The sequence below is a fragment of the Anolis sagrei genome, chromosome 2, assembly GCF_037176765.1.
Source record: "Anolis sagrei isolate rAnoSag1 chromosome 2, rAnoSag1.mat, whole genome shotgun sequence".
NCBI lineage: Eukaryota > Metazoa > Chordata > Lepidosauria > Squamata > Dactyloidae > Anolis > Anolis sagrei.
The window spans coordinates 63,074,596-63,102,520 of record NC_090022.1 but is presented as its reverse complement, the minus strand read 5'-3'; the positions used below and the strand labels follow the sequence as shown (position 1 = coordinate 63,102,520).

At 39.8% G+C, this 27,925-nt stretch overlaps 1 protein-coding gene across 1 annotated transcript in view; it reads left to right on the top strand.

Moving 5' to 3' along the window:
- The first annotated feature begins 4,314 nt into the window (after positions 1 to 4,314).
- The window catches only part of FBLN2 (fibulin 2), a 183,339-nt gene continuing 159,728 nt past the window's right edge, over positions 4,315 to 27,925 (top strand). The window contains exon 1 of the mRNA XM_060766004.2: positions 4,315 to 4,405. The gene's annotated coding sequence lies outside the window, so the exon portion shown is untranslated. The remainder of the gene's footprint in view (positions 4,406 to 27,925) is intronic.

Here is a 27,925-nt window from a genome sequence, read left to right as displayed (position 1 = left end):
ACAGAAGTACCCCCAGCATCACCTTTTGGGTACAGCCCTTCAGGAATGACTGGAGCCACTGTTAAAATGGTGCCTCCCAGTCCCATTCAGTGAGACAACTGAGAAGGATACCATGGTCAATGGTATTGAAAGCCACTGAGAGATCGAGGAGAACCAACAGGGACACACTCCCCCTGTCTAGCTCTCTGTGTAGGTCATCCACCAAGGTGACCAAAGCTGTCTCTGTTCCATAGCCAGGTCTGAAACCAGACTGAAATGTATCTAGATTTTATCCAAATACAGGAATTTTAAAATCCAAAAAAAACTTCTAGTCCTAAGTATTTTGGATAAGGGATTCTCAATCTGTACTAAGGCATCCATAACCCAAAAATGTCTATGTGAATGTACATAAAGAATGTACATAAAGAATTAGCTAATTATTTAACTTATACACTCTACATTACTATCTATGTAGGTCATCCACCAAGGCTACTGTTTCATTTTTTGACCCTAGGCCAAATTTTCCTACAATCTTTCATTCTGCACTGTTCCCTACATTTGTGTTTCAAGTGCCTATGTATTGGTAGGTGATCATGTTTTTCCTGATCTCCAGAACAGAATCTTTCAATTACTTCTTCTGCTTTGGTACTTGGAACATAGACTTGGCTTATGGTTATATTGATACATTTTCCCTGAAGTCTTATTAGTATTTTTCAGATTTTTCATTATATCCTTTAACCAATTTCACTAGATCTATTTTCACTATTGATTCCAATTTGTTTCTTCTTCATGTTTCACATCATGTGTAAAACATTGTATAATTATCTAATTCATACTACCCCATTCCTGTCTGATTTAGCTCACTCATCTCAAAGATTACAAGATTTATATGTTTCATTTCTTGTTCCACTATCTCTAGTTTTCACTGATCCATTCTTCTCAAATTCATATTCCTAGAATATGTGTTGTGAAGCTTTGGACTTTATTTCCACCTCTGATCATGTCAATAGCTGAATATTCTTTTGGCTTCAGTCCAGATGTATCATTAGCTACAGTATTACTCATAGTTGTCTTCTGCTGTTCCCCAATATCATCCAGCCATCTGGCACTATCTCTTGTTTCATTTTGGATGGTTTCGTCATATATGTCCATGGTAAAGAACTTTCCAAAGGGGTTTACCATGCCTCCTGCAGCATCTCATGCACAAATGTGCACATACACACACACTGCTGCCCAGTTTGGCATATTTAGTCAGCTAAAACCGTCTGACATTGACATTGACATTGGAGCTTAGCCTCTTATCTTAGCCTCTTGTCTCACAGGAGCACACAATTTCTCCACCATGGAATTGTAGTGTCATTGGTGGGAACTATGCCCTATGCCAATATTTATGTATTTGTTTTCCCCAGTCATTTGTATTAGATTTCAATAAGTCCGTGCCATTGATTATGCTGTTGGGGCTTCTGGAAGTTATTATTCAAAATATCTAAAGGGACAAAGGGTTGGAACCAATTATCTTACTTTTTGTTTCTTTATCTGTATTTATTACCTGCTATAACCTAGTATTTTAAGAAAGCTGATGTTCTTGAGGAATGAGGAATGACATATTCCTTCCCTGTTCACCACTGGCCCCATTTCCATCCCCTCTCTGTTTCTATTACAATGTCAGGAAAGGTCACTTCCTGTTTTGATAAAATCCTTTCTTCACCTAAAACAGGCCCGGGACTCTTTGCAAATGTCCCCAGTGCACACTTTGTATTCACAGATGCTTTGGGTGCTAGAATTGATAAAATTTGGGTGCTAGAATTGATACATTTTATATAGGCTCCAGGTATTCTAGGGAGCTGTGAAAACAGATCTGGTGGCAGCATGCACTCTGTGGGTTGTGTTTTGATCATCTACCTCACATCAAATTTGAAGTTGCAAACTCTTATGGTAGAGACTTGTTTTCATATGAATGTTAGTGATAATAAGATGATGGTGATGATGACAAAAGTATATCATTGTTCTATACATAGAATGTCATATACACTCCCTTACTGATAAGATTAAAAAATCATTCTTCATTGGAAATACAGGAGACTCTTAATTATCCAAAACTCAAGCAGCTGGTATTTTCAAACACCCACCAAAATTGAATAATTAATATTTTAAATAAAAGGCTGTTTTTATAATACAGAAAAATGTAAAATTGTATGACATTAATATAAATTTGTTTTATTTGTTTTTAATTAGTGTATTTCAATATTGGTAACAAGTCAATATCAGGGTAATGGTATGGTATAGGATAGGGTATGATATTAATTAGGCCTGTTTTTAATAGTTACTCTCAAGTAACTGGGCCCACTGGTGTCGCAGTGGGTAAAACCACTGAGCTGCTGAACTTGCTGACCAAAAGGTTGGCAGTTCGAATCCAGGGAGCAGGGTGAGCTCCCACTCTTAGGCCATCTTCTGCCAACCTAGCAGTTTGAAAACATGCAAATGTGAGTAGATCATTAGGTACCGCCTTAGTGAGAAGGTAATGGCGCTCCACGCAGTCATGCTGGCCACTAACCTTGGAGGTGTCTACAGACAATGCCAGATATTCTGCTTAGAAATGGAGATGAGCACCAACCGCCATAGTTGGACTCAACTAGACTTAATGTCAAGGGAAACCTTTTCCTTTACCTTACCTCAAGTAACTAGAAACATGGGGACGAGGTTAACTGAGAGTCTGTTGCAATCTTGTAAAGCTTCGTGGCCTGCAATGAATCCTTGCTCTTTATGAAATACTATTGATGTTGGTAGTGTTGTGTTTGATGTGTTTGAACTCTAGAAAACCAGGTTTCCATCCCTGCTGGGCCATGGAAATGCACTAGGTGACCTCAGACAAGTCACACTCTCTTAGCATCAGAGGAAGGCAAAGGCAAGCCTTTTCTGGACATTTTTTTGCCAAGAAAACCCTGAGACAGCTTTAAGTAAATGACTGGAAGGTACCAAACAAAAATTCAAGGTAGCTTTCCCTCTCCCGCATTAACACTGTCAAGTAGCACTACCCCTTTATTTCCCTTTGCTCATTTCTCTTTCTGGCTGCAGAAACACAGAAGAGTTTTCTATTCCTTGCTGGAGGATGTTGTGTAGTCTTGGGGAAGAGGAGGCAGAGGATGCAGAGAAAAGGCCCTTCCATTTCAGAGGGGGGAAGTTCCAATCTCATCCACTTTCTTTCCTTACATTTCTGCCTTTCCTTCTTCCAACTCTTCTGTGTGTGCCATCTTCCTGCTACAAGCATTATTGGCCAGCTATCAAGTTCTGTCTATCCCATGGTGTCCCTTGGAGGAGTTCTACACCACTGTCAAACTGAATCAGGGATGTAGAACTCCTCCTGGGGATACCATGAAATGGACCTCATCACACTAGAGAATGAATCAACTTTAAATCTGGTTTTTGCCTCCTGCAGAATTCTGGGGTTTGTAGTTTAGTGAGGCTGTTAAAGGCTCCTCCCTAAACTACAAACCCCAGAATTCTGCAGGAGGCAGCAACCAGATTTTAAGTGGATTTTTTCTCTAGTGTGGCGAGGCCTCGTGGGACCACATCACACTAGAGAATGAATCCACTCTAAATCCGATTTTTGCTTCCTGCAGAATTCTGGGGTTTGTAGTTTAATGAGGCTGTTAAAGATTCATCCCCTAAACTACAAACCCTAGAGTTCTGCAGGAAGCAGCCACCGCTTTTAAAGTGAATTCATTCTCTAGTGTGTTGAAGTAATTGGTCAATAATGCCTGTAGCAGGAAGATGGCACACACAGAAGAGTTGGCAGAAGGGAAAGGAGAAATGTAAGGATTGAAAGTGGACGAGTTTGGGGAACATCTGGAACTTTCTCCCTCTGAAATGGAAGTCTCTTCACTACATCCCCAAGACTACACAACATCCTCCAAAATGAATCAGGAAACTAGAGAAAGAAGCGAAGTTCAAAATCCAGATTGTGGGGAAATGAAAAAGCACCAAAACTTCTGCATTTGCCTTCTTCCCAAAGCGAGGCGTTCTTCTCCCCCGAACCCTCCCCAGTCCTCCGGGAGGACGCAAGGGGCCACACTGGCATTTCTGGTGGGAAGGTGAAGGCAATCTGTGTGTGTGTGTCGAGAAGGGAATGACTGGAGAGGCGCAGAGAGATCAAGGGGACCCGCAAGGCTTTGGCACCCGAGTGTAATCCAGGGTGATGGATGGGCCACTGCCTCCGGGTTTCAGGTTAAATAAACAATTCGCGCAGTTGGTCAGTTTCCCTGTAACTTTTTTTAAAGGTCCCTCCCTCCCTCCTTCCCTCTTCCTCCTCCTTCCCCTGCTTTCCAAAATCCCCCCTTTTTACAAGGCAGCTGGAACAGAGGAGGGAACAGCAGTAGTAGCCGCAACCGCCGCCATCCAGCCTCCGAGCTTGGCGTGTGCTTTGGGGGTAAGTCTCCTTTTGGTCGGGGGGAGAGAGAGAGAACCAAAGTTGGGCAGGATGATGGGCATGGGCTCAATTTTGTGCATCCCCTGCCTTTCGGGGAAAGCTCAGCCCCCCAGCCCCAGTTCTCTATTTTGGGCCATGCCTGGGCTCCCTCTTCCCCTTTCCCGCTTCTCGGCTGGGCTTTGGGACCTCTTCCCGGTGGAGAGCATCAGAAACCAACTTGGCCTTTTGGAAGAGAGCGGAAAGGAATCCCAACTTCTGGAGCATCGCAAAGGAAGGAAACGCTGAGAGGCCAAACTTTGTGGCTTCTTCTGGGATGCGAAATGGGTTTTTTCTTCTCCTTTTGTTCATCGTTCCAAAAGCAACCCACGCAGCACGACCTAAAACTCGGGGAAATTCAGGCTCGGAGACCTTTAGTGCCATTAAGGGGACTGAAGAGCGTGTGGCCCTCCCTCCGTGATGGAAACTTGACTAGCAGGGATGACGGGATTACACGAGCCAAGAGAGATGGTTGCAGGCTCCAACCAGTTATTCGCTTTACAACGCTGCCTGACGCTATATTGGCGAGTTGCAGGCAGAAAAGGGGCGGGAGGAGAAACAAAACAAATCCCATTTTAAAATTCGTCTAAAGAGTAGCTTTCCTGTTGCCTGGGTGGAGACCTTTCAGTGGATGTTTGCTGTCAGAATTTTTTTCTAGATCTTTTTGGGCATTGGGCTAAACTTAGGGCCCTTCCAGACAGGCCCTATATCCCAAGATCTGATCCCAGGTTTTCTGCTTTAACCTGGATTATATGAGTTTCCACTGCCAGATATTCTGTGATAAACAGAAAACCTGGGATCAGATCCTGAGATATAGGGCCTGTCTGGAAGGGCCCTAAGTCTCAAAGTTGTGGTTTTGAATGAGAGGTTACAGTGAGAGACTATCAGTATCAAATACTGAACAACTTCTCAAAGAGTGTGAAAAGAACACAGCCCAGCCAGCTACCTAGAGGATGAATCCATTTGAAATCCGGTGGCTGCCTCCTGCAGAATTCTGGGGTTTGTAGTTTAGTGAGGAGTCTTTAACAGCTTCAATAAACTACAAACCCCAGAAGTCTGCAGGAGCCAGAAGCCAGATTTAAAGTGAATTCCTTCTCTAGTGTGATTTATTTATTTATTGTGTCAGGAGCAACTCAAAACAGTTGTATTGCATTAAAAACAAACAAAGCACAAAGTTTGCAGACTTGGCATTCTATTAAATGTCCTTTGACCAGTATCTGGCCACTTGGAGTGCCTCTGGTGTCCTCCATTGTGCATGTAGCAGGGCTCAGGTTGCGGTGCAGTAGGTGGTCTGTGGTCTGCTCTTCTCCACACTCGCATCTCATGGACTCCACTTTGTAGCCCCATTTCTTAAGGTTGGCTCTGCATCTCGTGGTGCCAGAGCGCAGTCTGTTCAGCGCCTTCCAAGTCGCCCAGTTTTTTGTTTGCCCAGGAAGGAGTCTCTCATTTGGTATCAGCCATTGATTGAGGTTCTGGGTTTGAGCCTGCCACTTTTGGACCCTCGCTTGCTGAGGTGTTCCAGTGAGTGTCTCTGTAGATCTTAGAAAAATATTCCTTGATTTAAGTCATTGGCGTGCTGGCTGATACCCAAACAGGGGGTGGGCCAGAGATGTCACTGCCTTGGTCCTTTCACTATTGGTTGCTACTCCCCGGCAGATGTCAGGTGGTGCAATACCGGCTAAACAGTGTAATTTCCCCAGTGGTGTAGGGCACAGACATCCCATGATAATGCGGCATGTCTCATTCAGAGCCACATCCACTGTTTTAGCGAGGTGAGAATGTGTTCCACATGCATACTGGGCATGCATACTCAGCAGCAGAGTAGCAAAGCGCAAGGGCGGATGTCTTCACTGTATCTGGTTGTGATTCCCAGATTGTGCCAGTCAGTTTTCATATATTGCTTCTAGCACCCAATTTTTGCTGGATATTCAGGCAGTGCTTCTTGTAGGTCAGAGCATGGTCCTGGGTAACTTCCAGGTATTTGGGTGCGCTGCAATGCTCCAGTGGGATTCCTTCCCAGATAATCCTCAGAGCTCAGGATGCTTGTCTGTTCTTAAGGTGAAAAGCACATGTCTGTGTTTTAAATGGATTGGGAATCAGCTGGTTTTCCCTGTAATAGGCAGTAAGAGCACCTAGAGCTTCAGAGAGCTTCTGTTCAACCATCTCAAAGCTCCCTGCTTGAGCAGTAATGGCACAATCATCAGCATAGATGAAACTCTCGGTCCCTTCTGGCAATAGCTGATCATTTGTGTAAATGTTGAACGTTGATGGAGCAAGCACACTCTCCTGAGGCAAGCCATTCTTCTGTTTTCGCCATCTACTTCTTCTAGTGTGATGAACTATCAGTATATATATAACATTTTATAAACCCAGGAACAGACCTACCAACCAAATATAATATAGTTCTTGGTGTCTTGCTTGGTAGGTCTGTTCCTGGGGTTATTCAGGGTGCTGATTCAGAAAATCCTATTGGAAAGACAACATCAGTTCTAGGTTCTTAGATATGGTCATCATGGTTTCATCTGCCAGTGGTGACTGGCAGATGAATAGTTAGTGCCATTTTTTAAAGTCAGTATGTCAGATATTTCCAGAAACAGGTCTAACATTTGAGGCACCAAAATGTGTGTTGCCCAGTGAAATTAATCTGTAACAGGTTTCTCATATAACACGTATCATGTGCAATTCATTTTGTTGTTGTTGTTGGTTTCATTGGTATCCCACCTCTTCTCCAGTGAGCTCAAAGTAATGTTTCCACCAGAACATTAGGAAGAATGTCCTGACCGTGAGAGCTGTTCAGCAGTGGAACTCCCTGCCCCAGAGTGTGGTAGAGGCTCCTTCTTTGGAGGTTTTTAAGCAGAGGCTGGATGGTCATCTGTCAGAGGTGCTTAATGGGATTGTCCTGCTTCTTGGCAGGGGGTTAGATTGGATGGCCCATGAGGTCTCTTCCAATTCTATGATTCTATGATTTAATGAATGCTCACAGTCTATGGTTAGCCTTTGATGGAGTCCAGGCAGGGAGAAAAAGTGGGAGAGTAAGACAGATCTAATGGCAACCAGTGGGTTTTAATGGTTTAGTAGAACCTGAACCTGAACAACCCAAGTCCTTATCCAACCATTACTTTATGCTGGCTCTCTGTTCAGCATTGCTCACATCAAGCACAAAAGTGACTTGGGCTCCATATGCACTGCCATATAATGCAGTTTCAGAATGTGGGTTGACTGCATTGGATTATATGGCAGTGTAGACTCATAATCTAGTTCAATGCAATTCAATCTGTATTATAGGAGTCTACACTGACCCTATAATACTGTTCAAACTGCATTATTTGGCAGTGTAGATGGGGCCTTGGAGGCCAGATGTCACAGGTGGCTTAATTGTGGTATAAATCCTAATGAAAATTCTTTTAGGGCTCCTCTAGAAATGAGTAGTGTGTCAAGATTTTGTACTGCTTGTTGCTGGAATTCTTATGTTTCTTTAAAACAGGTATTCTCAAACTGCAGCCCTCCAGCTGTTTGGGCCTTCAACTCCCAGAATTCCTGACAATTGAACAGCTAGAGGGCCATATTTTGAGGATGCCTGCTTTAAAATATCCAAACAATGTATCTGCTGGCCTAGACTGTTTTCTGACAATTCCTAGCTCCAACTGCATTAATTTATTTCCTCCCTTGAGTAGATTTATTTTTCATCCCATAAGGCCTTGGAATAAAAAGTTATCCTTCTTCTTTACTTTCTGTTAGCTTTAAAAATGTTATAGAATTATAATGCATCACTGAGATGGTATTATTGCAGTGCAGCAATATATCTCTATGAATTTGAAAAAGAGAGGAGAAAATTTACTCTTCAAACCATGGGATTAATACATCAAGCTATGCCATAGTACAGATAAAGATATTTTTACAAGTGCCCTAGTACAAATAAAATATATATCTGCAAGAGGACCTCCAAACTCCCCCAGAGTGGAACAAGTGGTCATGCGGATGATGATAACTAAGAATAATATGCAAACCCTAAGGAGCCATATCACAAAAATTTGGTAAACCAAATTGCAGGGGGTATTGAAGACGTCACTGAGAGAAATCTCCTGTACTTCCTTATGCAGCACCTTGACTGGAAACCCATCCCTGGCAACCCTGACTGAGGGAAAGAAGGTTAATATGGCTCCTGGCCACACAATGAAAGCCAATCTCTGGCTGAAAGGGGAAGCTGTGCCCCAAATCCTTCGGAATAGCTTGGGGGGGGGGGGGGAGTTGGCCTTTTTTCTCAAACTTGGGTGGCTAGGGACAGGACTACAACCCTTTAATGTTAATAGAGAGGAAGGGCTTTCATCTAGTTATTCGTCTTGCTGAAATGCCCTCTTCTACATTCCTTCTTCCTGTCCACTTTTCAACTTAGCAACTCTATCTTCAGTACATCGGTGAAAGGACAGCTCCCATGGCCAATAGGTTTGGGGTTCAGGAGGAGGACAGAAACATTCCAAGGATTTCTGACTATCCATGTGCACCCCAGAGCAGTAGCAAACAGACATTACTCCCTCCACCAAAGCACCATTGGACCCATGATATTGATCCACCTTGCCGAACAACTTAGCAGGTTACATGGAAATGAGTGTAAAACAGTTTGAACTGTTGAAAACGCTACAAAAATTCTAAGTGTCAGGATCATTGCATAATAATAAAGAGGAGCTTCTAGCCTCTCGGTACCAGCATGGTGTAGCATTTTTAGTGTTGGACTCCAACTCTGAAAACCAGGGTTCAGTTTCTTCCTTGGCCATGGAAACCCACTGAGTTTTTTTTTCTTGTCATGAGAGACTTGAGAAACTGCAAGTTGCTTCTGGTGTGAAAGAATTGGCCATCTGCAAGGACATTGCCTAGGGGATGCCTAAATGTTTTACCATCCTGTGAGAGGCTTCTCTCATGTCCCCACTCTTAAGCTCAGAAAATCCCATGATAGATTTGCCTTAGGATCACCATAATTCAGAAATGATTTGAAAGCACATGACCATGTACCCCATCACAACAAATGCTTCTTATCTCCCACCCATTGTCACACAAAGTATTATTTTAACTAGAACCTCTCCCAGTGGTTATGTCTTCGAAATCTAAGGAGGAGGAGAAAAAGAAGTGACATTGAAACAATTCTTCTGATCTCCGGAGTTGGTTGTCTTATAGCAGCTGATCACACCACACTACACAGTTGTATATGTAGATAGACACGAGTCTTTGTCTTTAAAAAAGAATATTTTTTGTTGTTCAATAGCAAATATATCATAGTCCTAGCCCCATCAATATATAAATACACCAATTGGCTATTCCTATAATAACTGGGCTCCAAACAAACAAATAAGAGACCTCTATTACCTCTCACATTATTTATAACTTCTCTTTTATGAAACCTCTCAAAACTCCTTCCTGAAACAATATAGCTGAGCAGTCACCACGTCTGACATGGACGCTAACCACTTAGGGCTTAGGAATGCACCTGGAGGAAGCCAGCAGGTGTTGGAAAGCATCAGTTAGGAATGACTCATTCCTTAAGTATGACATTCAGAATGACTGACAACTTCACCATGAGGACAGGGGATAGAAGCTGACAGCCAACACATACAGCTGAATGGGAGTCATTGAAAAGGCAGCTGTGACGTAATCTCTCTTTCTCTCACACACAAAATTAAAATAGAAACTCTATTTCTAGCAGCAGGGTCCTGGAAGCTAAGCAGGGTCAGACTTGATTAAGACATGGATGGGAGACCACCAGTCAATCCCAGGTGCTGTAAACTATATTCCAAAGAAAGGATACAGCATAGAATCATAGAATCATAGAGTTGGAAGAGATCTCATGGGCCATCCAGCCACAACCTTCTGCCAAGAAGCAGGAAAATCACATTCAAAGCAAAGCAAAACCACTTCTGAGTATTAGTTGTCTACGAAAATTCTGTGAAATGTATCAGGTTGTTATAAATCCGCAGGCAGCCTAAAGGCACATATATCTAGAATCAAGATGGCCAAAGAGTAGGGCTTTGAAATATCACTTTTAAAACTCTCTGACCAACCAACTTACCTACTGCTTTGGAAGAGTTGTCTGAACCTGGCTACCATAGTCTAAAAAGAAAATTTATAATCCAGTAAACCAAAACAAACACAAAAGAAACATGCACGGTGGATCAGATGGGGGTAGGGGATAAATGGAATGCAGTTAACTCAGGCTATGAAATATATGGTTGGAAATGGAAGAGTAGACTTTGTTGAATTTGGCATTGCATCAAAAACTGCCAGGTTTCAGGCCATTGACTGAAATCTGTGCTTCTCTTGATTGCTGTGCTTCTCCTGGTCTCCAGACAGAGACAAATTGCGGGGTGAGTGGCAATGGAGGAGGAGAAAATTTTATTTAGTGAATGAAATATTTTTAGAACAGAGCTGAGGAAAGTGTGACTCCAAAGGCCATTTCCCCACAATTTTTATTTTCTTAAGACCCTTCCCATCTCTTGTAAAAGTCATGGAGGGGGAATTAGACACTTCCCCCACTCAAGCTCCATCATTGTTTAAAACTCAACTATGGTATGACAAACCTCAATACTAAACTCCTTATCTTTCCTTTCCTGCCCTCTCCTTTTCATATTATTTTCTTATCCACTGGCAGTATTACTACTGTCTTCATATTTGTAATCTTTTTTCCTTGTTTTCCACATTGAAACTGTAACTAAGTCATGTTATTCTTCCTTTAAACATAGTGGGAGTTGCATGGTTCTCTGTGGACTGTAACACCCAGTATTCCTTACTATTGGTAACAACTAGAGGCACTCTCTGCTTTTACAACATAACAAAAATAGAGCCCTTCCTTTCTCTCTCTTTGGCAAACATGGATTCATGCTCTTACTTTTCCAGTGAAACTATGGCAGTCCTTTACAGTTTTCTATCATCTCATGTGCCCAAATCTCCTCTATAATATCATGCTGCTAAAATATACATCTCCTGTTATTTTTGTCAAATGATACCCTTCATGAAAATCCTGCAATGAATGCTGGTCTGCTCTAGGCCTCCTTGTCTTTACCTTTTAAACTATGTATGCCCTTATTTACCTATATATTTCTGCCTAAATCTCAATATATCTTGGCCTATGGTATTCTCTCCCCTGTCCTCCCTTGCTTTATCTGGTCATTCCTCCTTTTCTGTTACTTATCTCTGAACTGACTTCCAGAACAGCTCCAGGATCTCTTATAACCTTCAATTCACTCCTTAAAAGTCACAATTTCTGTGAACTCTTGGCACAAATCCCAAGCTTCTATTCTCTAGTGTAAGACATGCAGATACAAGATGCAACTGCTTGTTTACCCTTGCCTCAGTTCCCTTTCCCTATTTATTGTTTTCCCTGTGCCAGAGTTTATACTGTGAATTCCTCAAGGAAAGGCATACTGATTGCGCTAAATGCATTGCTTTGTTTATCATCAATATCAGCATTGTTTAAAAAGAGAACAAGATCTCACAAGTCAAAAGTGGTAAAAGAAGGCTGTGTTTTCATAAGTTCACAGTGTAGACTTTCAAGGCCGAAAACAACAAATGAACCAACATACTGTACTACATTGACAAAAACTTTTAGGAAGAACTTACAGTGCAGATCCCTCTTCCTGCCCGTAAACAGGCAATTAGAAGATGGAAATGATGAAGATGACAATGTTTACTGTTGTCCTTACTAAATACGGTCAGATCTGAATCATGGGGAAGTGAAAACATTTCTAAAGCAAAATGATTGTAAAATTGTTCAGCTCCTGCAAGAGCTGAACAATTTTAATTAATTGATTTCTATGGAAGAAAAGGCACAGAAAGTCCCTATAGGTTTGCCGAGAGTAAGCAGAAAGAACTCACATAGGAATAGCTTCAGTGTGCTGCTTTCCTAAGGGCAATCCCCCAAGACTATTTTTGGAGAGTTTCTCTATTTGACATCCTGAATTCTTGTTTTAAATATGTGACATGAATATACTTGCTGTTACTAGAGCCTAGCTCTTCATGAGTTGATTAGCCTATAGCTACTTCACTGTTCCAGATAGTGATATACACTACATGTGAGTGACAGCTCTCATGAAAGACTGCTCTTTGATATGTGTATAAATACAAAGCAGAGAGAAAATTAACATGTCAGTAGGAAAGAATCTTGTTCCCTGGTGTCTAATTTTCTTCAAAAGCCCTTTAAAAATGAATGAGAAACAAAATGGTAAAATGTCTTCACTACTGTTCATTGAGAACACCACCACACATATCACTAACTTTACATATATATTGCTGGGGCCTAGAATTGTGTTGTTGCTAACTAGGAAAGGGGGCTTGGTGTCACAGAATTATGGAGTTGGGAGGGACCACAAGTACTGTCTAGTGCACCCTGTATCATGCAGGAAAGCATTGCTGGAAGTTGCCCATTCAATCTCCATGTAAAGACCATCCATTTAAAAATGGAGAGTCCCTCAACCTCTTAGGCAATCCATTCAGCAGTCCATAACAACAAGAACAGCAGCAGTAGCAGCAGCAAATTCTTCCTAGCATATAGGTGAATCCAGTTGCTTATGTTCTAGTCTCTACAGCAGCAGACAATAAATTTGCTTCACTTTCTGTATGACATTCCTCCAGATATTGAACGATACTTGTCACCTTTCATTCTCCTCTTTTCCAAGCTAAATACAACCATGACCAATGGTCTGTTGTTTCTTATAACTCTTGATTTTCAAACCTTTGGTCATCTTCATTGCCCTTCTCTAGACAAATTCCATCTTGTTCAGATTCTCCATGGTAGACAGGCCTATAGAAAGGTTCATTCAATATGTGAAGAAGTGAAGAAGAAATATTTGTTCACATCCATTGTGTATGATGTTTATATTAGCTGCCTAGTAACATAGTCCTCTGGTATATCCAACTCATAGGTCTACGAGCTCAAGTATCCATTATCAAGAGACACTTTGGAAATGAAATAAGTGAATTATGTGAAGTATGAGAATAAACTATGGCATTTTGTGGGAGCAAAATATCATGGAACAAAAAGGATGCTCTACAAACCAAGAGATATCTCACTAAAAGTGACCTCTGGCATTTGTACTGTTCGTATTCTTTGGTTTTTTGCTGGACAGTTTCCTAGCAAAGCAACAAGGGATATATGCACATGAGAAGGAAGGATGGTCTCTTTGGGTCATTGTTTTTGACACTGTCCCATTTCCAGCAGTTTGTATTAATTCAAAGAGAAATGCATGGCAACTTTTGTGTGAGAGAGATACTACATCTCTTGATGTTTGATAATGCAGCTGCTGAACTCAGCACTTCAGTCAAGAAAAGAAAGGACCAGAATGGGATTATCGATATCTAGCCATCTGTTTATAGTTTGTACAGATTGATGAATACTGATATATTGTCCTAGAAAGTGAAGATGTACAATTGTGATATGAAGATAATTTTCTTTTTTGCTGCAGATCCTTATCTCTTCCACTTCCCAAAGTGGGCAAGTTTAGTTGTTAGGAGGATAAATGAGGAATGTGTTTTTCAGTCTTCATAATTAAACAACAACAGAAAGGAAGACTCAAAGGAGCCCCCAGTGGCACAGCATGTTAAAACTGCGGAGCTGATGAACTGGCTGATCAGAAGGTTGGTGGTTCAAATCTGGGAAGCAGGGTGAGCTCCTGCTGTTAGCCTCAGATTTTGCCAACCTAGCAGTTCAAAAACAAGTAAATGTGAGTAGATCAATAGGTCTACTCTGGCAGGAAGATAACACCACTCCATGCAGTCATGCTGGCCATATGACCTTAGAGGCCTCTACAACTCTTTGACTTAGAAATGGAGATGAGCACCGCCCCCCAAAGTCAGACACAACTACATTTAATGTCAAGGGGAAACCTTTACCTTTACCTTTATTATGGAGACAAGAGTCCTATCAAGATTTACCTATGCCTATGTACTTAAATAATGTATTTAAGTACATAGTTTGCCTATGTACTTAAATAATGTATTTGGCCATAATATTTTATAGTATACTATATTTTGCCAATATTTTTGAATGCAGGAAAATTAAATGTGACTGTTTTGTATCATGGTGGTATTTTCTTATACCCCGATGAAAGCACATTTCCTTTTTAAAAGGTTGATTAGGGCTGCAAATATGCATGGAAAAGCTGTCAAGGAAATTAGAGATGGTGGCTTCCATGCTATCAGCTGGTGAATCTGCTCTGGCTTTTAGTATGATGCTGAATCCTATCCATAGAATGGGCCAGACCTTTGGACATCTGCTTTAAAGTGCACGTTAGGACATGTATTCAGCACTCCACTGCCTTTGTAACTACCACCTGATCCAACCTTGAAAGATATCAACACTTGACTATACTCCCCACTGTACTTTCCAAAACTCAAGATTTGCATTAGATCCCATTATAATTTCAACCAACTACTAGCCGGTGGTGCAGTGGATTAAACAGCTGAGCTGCTGAACTTTCTGACTGAAAGGTCACAGGTTCAAATCTGGGGAGTGGCATGAGCTTCCACTGTTGGCAGAGCTCCAGCTTCTGCCAACCTAGCAGTTCGAAAACATGCAAATGTGAGTAGATCAAAAAGTACCACTCCGGCAGGAAGGTAACGACACTCCATGTAGTCATGCTGGCCACATGACCTTGGAGGTACTCTCTGGCTTAGAAATGGAGATGAGCACCTTCCCCCAGAGACAGACACAACTGGACTTAATGTCAGGAGAAAACTTTTACCTTTTTACCAACCAAACCAGCCTGGAATAGTAGAACAGGAAGACACTAATCTAAGAGGTTCCCAAAGGTATCTTTCATTTTATAAAAAAAAATCATAAAAACAATTACAATTCTTCATATGTTGACTATTTCATATTTTGTGAATAGTAATCTTTACTATTATTAAGTATAAATTTATTGGATTTTCTTAGTTATATCTTGTGAAACAAATTGAATAACAAAACACATAGTGTATCTGCATATCTCAACAATTAGGAATCCCGACTTGTTATTAAATAATAAATGAATTTTATTGTTAGGATCACAGACCAAGAGTGTAATACTTTAAATCTTTTTTCTAAAAGTGCAAACATTAAAACCAAAATTCACAAATTAAAAGCAGAAAGTCCATGGGTAATAAAATGAGTAAATTAAAACTTTATCCGCTAAAATAATCCACAAACCGTTTCTTTATTTTATAGCTGCTGCACAAAACTTAACCACCCTATAAGTGATCAGTGGGTCCCTATCCTCTATAAGATGTTTCAAATAATATTCTTCATTTCTGCTTGGGATCTTCTGTACAACGGGTGTAATAAAAACAGATAGACCATCCTTATAGAAATGACACTGTAAAAAAACATGCCTGGCAATTATTAAATAACATTGTGCTCTTCACACTGCTTGGTTGCTTCTAATAGACCAATACACTAATAGACATGAATCTGAAAAATGTGAATTGAAGTTTACCTTTGGAATGGAGCTTTTCAATTGTTATATCTTCCATGGTCCTGATCCTGAAATATTAGTGTTTAATCCCTCCCAACCGCCAACAAGTCTTCCATAAGTGTCAAGAGTCACATTGGAATGTCAGCTGATGCAGTTAATCATAAAAGGACTTCAAAAAAAATGGACAATACCAAAGATGTTTCCCTTACACTTCTGTATGCCCTTTTTAAAATGCTGCAATTGTTACTATTTCATCCACTCCGTGAGTGTTCTCCAAATTACTATATAGCTTTTTAATCTCTCCCTGCTCACACATGGCCATTTTGTGCCTTATGAGGAATAGGCAGGAAAGAGGAAGCATCTGGTTATGTTCCTGACACCAAATGACTACAGCGGTGCTGAGAACTCTGAAGGATGCTGGTGGATCTCAGCACTACTTTAATCATTTTGTATCTGGCTATGGGGACATAACCAGACATTTTCCCAATCCTGCCCACTTTCCAGAAGGCACAAAACAGCCATGGGGTGGAGGTTATTTAGCACGTTGTGGAGTGGTATATGTGACTTAGTCTAGCATGCAGAACTATTATAGTATCTGGGACATACACATTTTTAGCCAAGCTATTATTTACATGAAGAGAAGAAGGCTGCTGCTAATGCTAAGGCACTGATAAATCCAGTGATATGATTAACTTTCTTTAATAAAAGGTAAGAGAATTTTATTCAGGGGTTCTCTGTATTTGTTGGTAGAACATACTGGACCCATAATATTTTTCAAGATATAGGGCACCATCACAGTCTTTCAAAGGTTGTCAAAGTGTGGATCTGTACAATGCTTCATCTTAACTCATGTTCACAGAGGTAGAGATTATTCCAGTTTCCCAAAACTGACCAAGTTGGGTTCTTTTATTTTTTTTTTAAAGTGTCAATATATTAACAAGCCAAATATTGCACATGACGTACATCAAGAAATATAACATTCACCCCTATAAATTAATAGAAAACTTTATTTGATATGGATGTATGAAAAACATCAGCATACATGTAGGTGAACCAGAGCACACACTTTGTGTACAGAAGTTCTAAATTTTACATTCCTGGGCCTAAGTTCAATTGCTAATTCCAGCTCCAGTAGTCCCTCTGGATCAAAGGGATTAACATAACTTTAATTTGATATTCAACTGTTGATTCAATTGTTTTTTTTAATTTGGTTTTGAATTTAGGCCCTTTCAGTCACAACCAGAAAAGAAGCCCATGTTCCTTGAGTGGTGTTTATCTTCTGGTTACCTGTATTGCATGCATTTTGTGTTCTCAGAAAGGAAGCTGTTCCAATTTACAGTAATTGCTGTTCTAGAAGGTTTGAATGTTTCCTTTTTGACCTGCTTGCTAATGAACTCTGGATTGAGTCCAAGAAAGCACAGAGAAAACATAAACAGCCTTGTTTTCATGCTGCTAGTGATGAAATATGACTAAAAGAATTTAGTGGTGATTAGAGATAATTGTTTTGATGCTTTAAAATAATTTCTGAACCAACATTCATTTTATGAATGAAAGTAGGAAGAATTAGAAGCTGTGATGTACCAGTTGGCATTGGAGGTGTCACATACAGCTCTTCAGATGTTGGATGGCAGCTATGCTGAAATTTTGGCCATCCTAAATCAGTGGCGCATACAGTACCAGAGGGTCACCTATTGATTAAACTCTGTTGAGTGAGGAATAGACAGGGCTGTACCATTAGACAAGGAGCAGAGGTTGCAATTTATTTCTCTTCTCACAATCACATAGTAGTTCTTGGCATGATAGGAAGTGACACAAGTTTCCTGGGAGTAAGAAACATTAAACGTGTCGGACTGCCTTGTGTGAAAGCTAAGATTCCAGTCACCTCTCTTCCAATTAACTCCCTAAAGGTGGAAGGTCTTTAATATAATGGCCATATACTCCAAGCAGGCATGTAGCCGGGGGGGGGGGGGGGGGCATTGGGGGCTTCAGCCCGCCCCTGAAATTTTCATGGTGGTCTGCGAAAAGGACTCACTGGTACATTATTTAAACTGTTATGTTTATTCATATCATGATCTGATCACCATGCTCAATATATCTCATATGCATGGGTGTATTGGGGTAACAGTACAAATGGTTTGCTAGGGTAGACCCTCTTTCACTCAGACTCACCCCCCCCCCCCCAAAATCAAAATCCTGGCTACGGGCCTGACTCTGAGCATTCATGAGAGATGACCATCAAAACTTTGTTTAAAGTCCTTTAATGAATATGAGTCCACCGCGTACTGAGATTCTTCTATTGTTAAATAGTTCATACTGTCAGGAAGTTCTTCCTAATGTTCGGTTCCTAATGTTTAGTTAAAATCTCCTGTTTGCAAAGCAGATCTATGGATTCACATCCTAGTTTCTGAAGCAGCAGCAAGCAAGCATGTTCCATGTTACAGACCTTCAGATCTCTGAAGATGGTTTTCATATCAACTCTCAGTTTTCTCTTCGCCAAGCTAAGCCTGTCCAGCTCCCTCAACTGTTCCTCATACGATTTGATTTCCAAATCAATTACTGATGTGATTGCCTTCTTCAAGGCAGGCTGTTAATATTACACATCCCTAAATGGTTTGATTGCTCCACAAACATATATTGCTAAATAATTCTGTAATGCATCTGTTCGTTTTACAGTGAAATGCTGTAGTAATGTAGGTGAAGATTTTAAGTGTATTTATTGCATTTTAATTATGATTTTATCACACTGTTACTATTTGTTTGTTTTTTACTTTTGTATTGCACTTTCTAAACTTGTCTAGTGTGGGATTTTAGCCACTTTGAGTCCCCACATGGAGAAAGGTGGAATATAAATAATAATGATGATGATGATGATGATGATGATGATGATGATAATAATAATAATAATAATGGAAAATGTCCAACTTGTGATTTTATGATACGAAATCCAGCATATATATCTTGTTTGCTGTGTCATACTGTGCTTTTGTATCAGTAAAATAATATTGATTTATTGTATTGGTATGCCAACTTTCTCCTGGAGTGGAATCCAAAACACTCCCAAAACAATAAATTAGAAATGTTCCCAGTCAAATTTTAAACCATTTAAACCAGAAAAACTACAAAAACAGAGGGTTAACATTTTTTAAAAGCAAACACAAGATTTAAAAGATGGATAAAATATCTCAATGAAAAGCTCGCATGGTTATATGATAAAAGTCAGCTTCAACAAAAAAAGTCTGATAAGCTCTCCTTATCAGGTTCCCAACTGGGCTGAAACCATCTGGAGCTTGAAAAAACTTAGTTGTTATCAGTTCTTTTTCACAATATTTAAGGTATTTTACATTATAATCATAATGGCTCAGTTTGCAACACCCAGAGCAAATTGAATAACTCCTTATATCCTGTGCATTTAAAATGAAATTAAGCAAACCCCAAAAGCATGAATTGAGTTGATTACAATAGGATCCTTTACAGCAAGAAATAATTAATAAAAAGTGTGCATTTAATAATCCCTTTAAAAGTGTACGGTAATGTTTGTTGTGATAATGTAAACATTGTAACATAAAATAGTAAATATTCTCATCCTTTCTGGGTGTAAAAGAAAATCTTCTATTCGTAGAAGATGTAGTATATCTTGCATATTGTTATAATAAATGTTCCTTTGTTTCACTCCTAAATATAATACCTCCATTCCAAATTACTTTGAAATCTATAGGGATTTTTCAGGACACGTGGAATTGATTTTATATCTGATACCAAAAATGCTTTTTTCCTCGAAGTTCTTTATCTGTTCCGTACTATATATGTTTTTGGTTTAATATAAACACAATAAACTACAGAACAGGCATGGTGCTTGTGATAATCAGTTCAATGTTATCAGCGGTTTGATGTGCTGAAGTTTTATAACAAGATAGCCACGCATATTTATCTAATCCCAAAGTTATTTCAGCTTTCCCTTCCATGCATGCCCATGTGGTGAGGCTTCTTTGATACACCAAGCTCCATGAAGCGTTGATTGCCATCTACCCTGCTTGCTAGTCATAGGAGATGTTTGAGATACCTAGTGCAAAAACCATGGTTACTTTCCTCTATGTTAAGTTTTGTTGGGTGCCCTTGCTGTTGTTTACTAAAAATAAAATATTGACAAAATATGTACTTCAGCTCTGGATCTCTATGTGGTTCCCATACTGTGGGACCCCATCCTTAGTGCCTGGGGTTTATGTGTAGGGCGGGAAAGGGTTGAATCTGCTGTCAATTGAGGTGAAAATTTAAAAGGAGCTAGTCAAGGTGCAGATTGTTTAGAGTAGGAGTCCGCATTTTGTAAAGTACCTTTAAAATTCACATTAAGACTAGGACTCAGAGCAATGGTTTCAAATCCATCTGATCATTAGGAAGAACTTCCTGACTGTAAGAGCTGTTAAGCAGTGGAACTCTCTGCCTCGGAGTGTGGTGCAAACTCCTTTCTTGGATGCTTTTAAACAGAGTCTGGATAGCTATATTTAATTTGGAAATAGAGACTTCTTTTGAGAGAATTGAAGCATTTGTGGCAAAGAAGTAATATAATCACAGTGCTCGAGCATTAACATTTGGAGGAATACATAGTTGTTGCTAGAACTTACCTCTCAGTACCAAGGGGTTTCTGTTTGTTTCCAAATTAAATTAAATTAAATTAAATTAAATTAAATTAAAATGAATGTTAAGATGTCCATTTGTCACATTTTATTTGTTCCATAATGTATACCATCAGTAGTGAATGGAGGAATTTTTTTTCAGTTCTTTACCATGGCCCCTGGGATGAATTGCCTACCTTTTAGGCCAGGGGAAAGCTCAGAAAGTAGGCTCAGAAATCTCGGCAGCCATTTTATGAGATGGTGCAAGGAGGCAGCCATCTTAGAGTGCCCATTTCCTAGAGTGGGGAAGAGCTTAGGAGCAGCCTAGAGGGAAATGTGGAGAAGCTGTGTAATTGGCTGGGAGAGAGTTGGCAGAGCTTAGCCAGGGTGCAGGAAAAAATTGCCTGTAAGGGGGCGTTTTAAAATCTGACAGCTCAGCCAGGGTTGGTGTGTTGGAGAGGAAAGTTAGGTTTTGGGAGAGCTAGGAGAAGAGGAGTTAGTGAAGCCAAAAGTTGGGTCAGTTAATAAAGATAGATAGCTATTAGGGAGAATAGCTAGTATAGAGTGTAGACAGATCCAAGGGAAGGGACTGTCTGGAGTTTTTAGGTATTCTAGTCAGAGGGAACCAAGCTAGTTTCCTGAAGGAGTGAAAAGTTGTTTTTGGAACCAAGTATTGAACTGTTTTCTAAAGTAACCATATGCTCCAATTCATTATTGCAACCGTTAAGTTTAAGTGCCTGTATTGTTGAAGTTCTCACAGATAAACAACTTTGTTCTTTGTTAAACAACAGCTGTCTCAAGAGTGCCTCTATGTGAAATAGTTCCATAGCAGTTAGAGAAAGAGAATTTTAAGATTGGTGGCAGCATCGTTTTAAAAGAATCTTGGTGATATATTTACCTCAGAGTGCAGAGCCCTGAGTGCGAATCCAGAATATTCCAGCCTACTTAAAAATATTGGTTCAACTAGAACTGAAAACTCTCTTTGAAATTGGGTGGTAGCCAGTGTTCATACTAAAGTTACCTCAGTATACAGAGTGTGGTGGCAAAGTCTCAACAGTCTCCCATTCGTTTTACATGTTTGGTGGTACAGCGTTGGGATTGTTAGAAGAAATCCCATTCTCTTTACACCCCCTTCAAAAGATTATTCTGCTGGAAATTATAGTTTAGAGAGCCACTAAAGCTTTTTGTTTCAGAACAGTAAATACTCCTTACTGAAACTGTAAATCCTAGGAATCCATAGGATGGACCTATGGCAGTTAGTGAAATCATAGTCCTTGAACTATATAGTATGAAAGTGTCCCATGTGCAGGGGCGGCTCAACCCATTACGCAAAGTAAGCATTTGCAGTATAGTTGATTTTGCCCAGAGGTGCTCTTCAGGCACTCTTGGGGGAAAATAGACCTTGACATATGCGAGTTGTAGTTACTGAGATGTATAGTTCACCTACAATCAAAGAGCATTCTGAACTCCACCAATGATGGAATTGAACCAAATATGGCACACAGAACTCCCACAACGAACAGAAAATATATATCAGTGATTGGTTGGGGAGGGGCGTGCCAAAATACTGTCTGCTTACAGTTGAAAATTACCTAGGGCCGCCTCTGCCCATGTGTGTTAATCCTTCTCTTGCTAACAGGTAAAGAAATGGCCAAATTAAGACTCCATACAATGGGCTCTTGGTATTCCTAGGGTTTGTTTCCAGGATCCCCCATGTATAGCAAAAGTGCTATTATATACAATTATATAGTAAAATGCTGTATCTTATACAAGATGGCAAAAAAAAAATGAGCTACAGATGGTTGAATTAATGAATGGATGGCTCCATGGGTATGGAGGGCTATTTGTATCATTACATACATATGCACACAAAATCTGCATTGCCTCCAAAGGTTTGTTGGGAAAGGTCACAGGGAGAAGTACATTTTTTCATATTTATTTATTTAAAGAATCCGTTCCTGATCTGTTAAAAAAACTTGGTTTGTGTTTAAATCAAGCACTGAGGAGCAGCATAGCTCCGCTCTGGGAGAAGAATAGCAGGACTAATTTTCATAGTATTCCTAATGTCCACCATTTTATTTTATTTATGCTCAAGATGTTTCATTACCAAAGGCAGGGATATTATGTCATGTGATGTGACAGATTATGGACATGTCTGCTGGCACCATAGACTTGGACTTACAGTACTTTTGGCCTGGCCCAACACCGTAAATGTGTTTTTATAGAGAAAGGGGAATCTTCCGCTGTAAGAGGGGTGTATATGTGTGTGCGTGCGCATGTCTGTGTGTGTAAAGCTGTACATGTTGTAGGGAACCTACAAACCTACCACAGACTTCCCATTTCAGATGAAGAGAGAGGAACAGTGCTACACAATGGTGAAATTATCAATAGGACATGCTGATCAAGTGCATTCTTTCTTTGGCTCACACAATTATAACTATCTGAGGGACAGAATGATTGAATAGAACTAATATTTACCTTGATTAAACAATTCATCTTTTAGGTGATCAACTATTGACTTAATGTTTAACATATTTGGTCTTTGGATCAAGGGGCACAATTCAGCTCTTCAATAATCAATGGGCCCTTTGTTTCCTATCTCAATAGGAAAAGTCAGTCGGACCCTTTATTACCTCTGAACAGAGTATACCAATTCTGTTTGAGTTGGACGTCTCTGATTTACTAATTGGCTAACATACTTTTGTAGCCTGGGGTCTGGGAACGTGAGGTTAATTGGAACAATTTGGAACCAAGAATGTTTAAAGGTGCAATTTCAGAAACACTCCATTAATGAATTTATGAACTCAATTAATAGGCTAGAATGTTTATTTTAATTTAGTCAGGATGCCTGTCATCTACAGATTTCAGAGTGTTCTTAATGCTCAGGGATAATAAAGGAACATCACTCTTTTACAAAATATTCATCTAATTGAACATTAATGGAGTAGGAGACAAACTCACTGTGGGTGTTACGTTTACAAAAGCCAAATATAGCAAGTAAATTTGTTGATATTTGTGATGTTGATATGTGCACACTAATTCTTGTGTCCAGAGCTACCTTTCCAGGCTAATTCTTTTGTGGAAAAACATTTGACCAGTAGGAGTCTTGGACTTAGAGCTGTGTGTGATTTCTACCAGTTCCTCTTTTCCCAAATGACACCCTGTGATATTTCTTGGAGAATTCCAGAATTTCTCAGAGTAGAAATTTGTGAAAGGGAAACATGGAACTGGTGAAAATTCCCTTCTCCTTTCCTGTAATTTGAACCCATTGTTCTGACTCCTAGGACCTCATCACATGGAGGTCCCTAATGCGGGTGACAGCGGGGGATTTGCAGAGTGGCAAATCCATGGGGCAGGGGGGAAACTGTCAATCAGCTTCCCTCTATCCTGTCCGCATGTGTATGTGTCAACTCCCAACTTCTTCAGTTGCTAAATATGAAGGTGAGCACAGTGTCATTTTTAGCAATGGAAGAAGATGGAAATTGAAACACTATGCTCATACTTTATATATTTTGTTTAGTTTTGTTGGTTTCTCTATGTGTTTGTAGTGATATGCAGTGATTAACTGCAGCCTTCTGGGACACAAGCCAAACCTGGGAGAAGTGCTATTTTTTAGAGAGTCTAGTTGGAATGATCTATTAATATTCAACAATTTACTTAACAAAACCAACTGACAATGACTGATGGCACTTTGATAAATACTGCAGTGTGAAGAGATAGCACTGTAGTTACATGGGTTTCATGGCCTCCTGCACCAACTAGTCAGCAATCTTTATCACTTGTCATAGAAAAAGTTTCTGAATAGGGTTGTTGGCTGAACAACAGGAAAATTCAGTCCTGGAAGAGTCATCATGGGTAAAAGGTGTCTCTACTGAAGCTTTATCACCGACCCTTGTTTCCAAGACAATTCAAAATTTTCAAACTCCAGGGACAGAAAGTGAGGTGAAATCTGAGCAGGGGCACAGACAGCAAAACAAATGTTACAGGGGTATTAACCCAACCCTATGCTATCTAAAACTTTTAAAAAATGATGGGGTTATACTTTAAAAAGGTGCCTGTTCCGAGTTACATACAAATTCAAATTAAGAACAAACCTACAGAACCTACCTTGTTCATAAACAGAACTTCCTTTAATGAAATTTGAGACATAATGTTTGGATAGGAATTCTCTATTGTCATCTTGAACTTTATATACATTCTTTAACCTACAACATAATGGGAAGAACAGAAGCTATTTTGTCCTATGATGCTTTAAAGGGACAATCATAATTAATCCTCCATCATCCCACTACTTAATCGGTTTTTAAAATGCCACTTCTCTCAGTTTGTCCCTTTTTCTTCTCAAAATACAAAACTTGCACTCAATTGACTCAGGAGGAAGAGAGGAGAAGGTAGAACCTCGTCCTTTCCAGTACTTGCTCAGTCAAAAGCAAATTTCTTCAGTCTTTCCTGGCTTCTGTTTCACTAATAATATTTTTTTTATCTTGTCCATACTCTGAGGATCTTGATTACATAATTCTGGTTTCCATCTGTGAAATCTTAGAGGGTATGGTTTTTATGATGAAATATGATGTAGTAGCCTGAGTGTTGGACCTTGGGAAATCCAGCTTCAAATCCCCATCCAGAAAAGGAAGTCTGTTAGGTGAATTAGATTCAGCCTTGGAGGAAGGCAATGGTTCATGCAGTTTTCTTGTCAAGATGGATTCATGAAAGGGTCTATAGGTGTTGGATTCAACTTGAAGACATGTAACAACAATAACAAAATAGTATACCATACTGCATCAGCATGGTTACATGTTTTATCCACTTTATTTTTCCCCATCTTTATCCCAATATAGAGACTCTTGGTATAATAGGATTCCTAAGTGGTTTCCACGCAACATGTAATGGATTACCTTCAGTCAGTTGAAATATTTTAATAGATGCAGATATGGATAGGACTATATCAGTATTTCTTAATCTGGGGATCAGGACCCCTGGGGGGGGGGGAGGTTCTAGGGGTTTCAGATGGGTCACCAAAGACCATAAGAAAACCTGTATTTCTGATGGTCTTAAGATCTCCTTTGGCAGAGAAGGCTGAAGATCTCTCCATCTGTCCTCTTCCTTTTTGGAAACAGACCTGAACCCTCCCATCAAAAGCCCTCCTCCACTGTGATTGAGTGGCCTCTCATCCAAGGAGAGGACTGTTTCTAAGACTCCAAGCGGGGAGGGGAGAGCAGGTGTGCTCAGCGCATGGCAGCATGGTGTGCATGTGCAGATGAGGGAGAGCATGCGAGGTTAGAGGGAGGCTCGTGCCAGCAAGTCCTTTCAAGACATGGGGGTTCTGTGTGGGAAGTTTGATCCAATTCTATCATTGGTGAGGTTCAGAATGCTCTCCGATTGTAGGTGAACTATAAATCCCAGCAACTACAAGTCTCAAATATTAAGGTCTATTTTCCCCAAACTTCACCACTGTTCACATTTGGGCATATTGAGTATTTGTGTCAAATTTGGTCCAATTCTATCATTGTTTCAGTCCACAGTGCTCTCTGGATGTAGATGAACCACAACTCCAAAACTCAAGATCAGTGCCCACCAAACCCTTCCAGTCTTTTCTGTTGGTCATAGGAGTTCTGTATGCCAAGTTTCATTCAGTTCCATTGTTGTTGGAGTTCAGAATGCTCTTTGATTGTAGGTGAAGTATAAATCCCAGCAATGACAACTCCCAAATGACAAAATCAATCCCCCCCCCCCCCCCCAACACCACCGGTACTCAAATTCGGGCATATTGGATATTTGTGCCCAATGAAAATACATCCTGCATATCAGATATTTACATTATGAATCACAACAGTAGCAAAATTACAGTTATGAAGTAGCAATGAAAATAATTTTATGGTTGGGGGTCAACACAACATGAGGAACTCTATTAAGGGGTCATGGCATTAGAAAGATTGAGAACCACTGGACTATAGGATTGTGGAAAATATACATGTAAAGTATAGGGAAAGATAATCACTCTCAATGTAAAGGAATGAAGAATCTTTCTCTCCAGGTTTCTACACCTAATATATTTTTGTTGGAAGGTGATTATTAATTAATTAATTAATTAATTATATCCCACTTTATTTCCAGGAGCTCAAAACAGTGAGCAGTTTTGTGATGTATGTTGTCAAGTGTACTAGAGTTGAGAGAGGATTTGAACTTAGATCGCCATAGTGCTAATCCAATCAGTGGTGGACTGGGTCTAAAAATATTGGTTGCCAGGAAACAAAGGGGCACAACCACAACTATAAGGCGATCATGCAATTTTTATAAGAAATAAATGATTTTATTTAAAAAATACATAAATAGAAAAAGTACAGTTAAAATTATTGCAAAATACATGCATTTTAAAAGTAATTATAGTGTAAATATATTGTACATATTGCTGGCAGTATATAGTAGATGCTAAATGTAAATATAATATTGTTTAAGGGTCCTACTTGCCATTGAGCAAGCTGCCACCATGGCCAGTCCACCACTGAGTCCAATATTCTAACTACTATACATAGAGGAAATGCCGTGTTTTTCTAAAGCATGCAATCTATGAGTAAGTTTTTTTAAGAAACTTACTCCTTAAGATTCCAGCTTGCACATTAATTGTAACCAGTTGTTTCAGGTTTCCTGTTTCATTTAGCTTTATATCTGGTTCTTCTTTTTCTGAGATTTCCTGCTCTTGATTCTCTTTAATCTTTTCTTACAGCTGTTTGTCATGTAACTTTTCTCTTCAGGTTTTTTCCCTCTTTAAGGGTTTTTGGCAAGGCCATGGAGGTTTTCAACAGCTTCAGTTTTACTTAACTTTTATACTTGATTTCATCCAATAAGACAATAAAATTGAACTCAAAATTGTGAAACTGACATACCTCATGACATGAAAGCAAATTCATGGAACTGAACCTCATGAAATTCTTCTTCAGAATATGCTGTCTAGAACAAAAGCCAAAAAAGTATCATATTTACCATGCATCTGCATCCAGATTTGACAGGGAGGAATAGAAGGTGCTGCAGAATCTTTCTTTCTGTAGGGTTGCGTGGTATACATCAGTGTTTACAAGATGTTTTGGACTTCATCTCCCAGAATCCCAGATCTTTGGGCAAGGCACCAGAGACTTTTGGGAATTATAGTCAAAACATCTGGACAACTGAAATTTGAAAATCACAGAGCAACATGATATTCTATATCAGTTAACTAATGAAGTAGACTTAATTAAGGCCCCTTCTACACTGCCATATAAAATCCAGATTATCTGCTTTGAACTGGATTACATAGCAGTGTAGACTCATATAATCCAGTTCAAATCAGATAATGTAGATTATCTGTTTTGATAAATTGAATTATATGGCAGTGTAGGAGGGGCCCCAATAACCTCTCCTGGTCCAACATGCATAAACATGACAGAAATGGCATTCATTCTTAACTG